This window comes from Belonocnema kinseyi, chromosome 9 (genome assembly GCF_010883055.1).
Source record: "Belonocnema kinseyi isolate 2016_QV_RU_SX_M_011 chromosome 9, B_treatae_v1, whole genome shotgun sequence".
NCBI classification, from domain to species: domain Eukaryota; kingdom Metazoa; phylum Arthropoda; class Insecta; order Hymenoptera; family Cynipidae; genus Belonocnema; species Belonocnema kinseyi.
The window spans coordinates 12636083-12637554 of record NC_046665.1 but is presented as its reverse complement, the minus strand read 5'-3'; positions in this window follow the sequence as shown (position 1 = coordinate 12637554).

Here is a 1472-nt window from a genome sequence, read left to right as displayed (position 1 = left end):
GCTGAGAGCCTTGTGACTAACATAAATGTGCAGTTTGTTATGCGAAACTATTTATCGATTATTTTTAATTGAACGTCAATTTTATTCCATGTGTATCACAATGATTCTTTGAATCATGGTCCTAGAATGAAGCTCCTTCTGATGATAGTCCAAAAGAGAACCCTCAAAATGATGATTTTCGAAGGTCTACCTCGCCTGATATTGAAAGCAACTTAACAAATTCTGATCCAGAGGAAGTTTTTAGTGATGATGCGGAAACTGTGAGTTCCAACGAGGGATATACTGATGATGAAACAGAGAACGATAATGTTTACATGGATAACTCTGGAGAAGAAAATAAGAGTAGTGAAGACGAGGACCAGGATGCCAATGTTTTTCAAAATCCGGCAGATATAATGAAGAGAGCTTTAAAAAATTCATTTTTGGCCGCTAATTTAAATCATACACAAGGGAATTTGTTACTGAAGGCGCTGCGCAAAATACCTTTTCCTTTGGCATTTCTACCTAAAGACACAAGAACTTTATTGAGAACTCCTACATTTGTTGCAATTCAACATGTTGTCAAAATTTCTGGAGGTGAATATCTTCACATTGGCTTAAAACGCAGCCTTATCAAAAAATTGAACAGTCTTCCTGCCAACATGTTGCCTGAAACAGTAATAATTGATATAATTACAGATGGCGCCAAAGCAGACAAGGGTGCCGATCTGTTTTGGCCACACCAGGTTAGAATTGTTAATGTAGACGACAAAAGGCCAATGATGATCGGAATATATCAGGAGAAGCATAAGCCAACCAACCCATTCGATTTTTACGAGCAGTTTATCCAAGAGATTCTTGATATACATGCAGAAGGTGGAATAGAAATAAATGGTCGACGACTACCTTTGAGTATCCGTTCTTTTATTGCCGATGCATCTGCATGCGCATTTGTATTAAATCACAGAGGTCACAATTCTGCACACCCGTGTTCCAAGTCTAAAGTCGAAGGATGTCGCTCTACTGTACCAGGATTTCAATCAACAATGGTTTTTCCAGGCAGTAGACATGAAGCAAGAACCGACTAAGAGTACGCGAGTCTTACTGATGAAGTTCATCACAAAGGCCCAAGTCCTTTGTCTGCAGTTTTAGGTATGGTGTCGCAAGACCCATTCGACTGTATGCACGCAGTTTGGTTAGGGAACATCAAAAAAGTTTTAGAAGCAAAAGTGGATGGAAATTTTGGCCATCGACAATTTAATGCTAGAAAATTGGATATTCCTAATTCAAGATTAACGTTACTTGCTTCCTTCAAACCTTCTGAGTTTAATCGATCACCGAGGTCAATAACTGAGTTTCGCAGTTACAAAGCTACAGAATTTAGGCAACTGTTGCTACCAGGTGTATACATATGAAACCGGTATTGCCATTTAGCGGCCAGTAGGCACACTTGTAGGCACTGTCGGAACTTACCATTTGTGCTAATTGGCGTA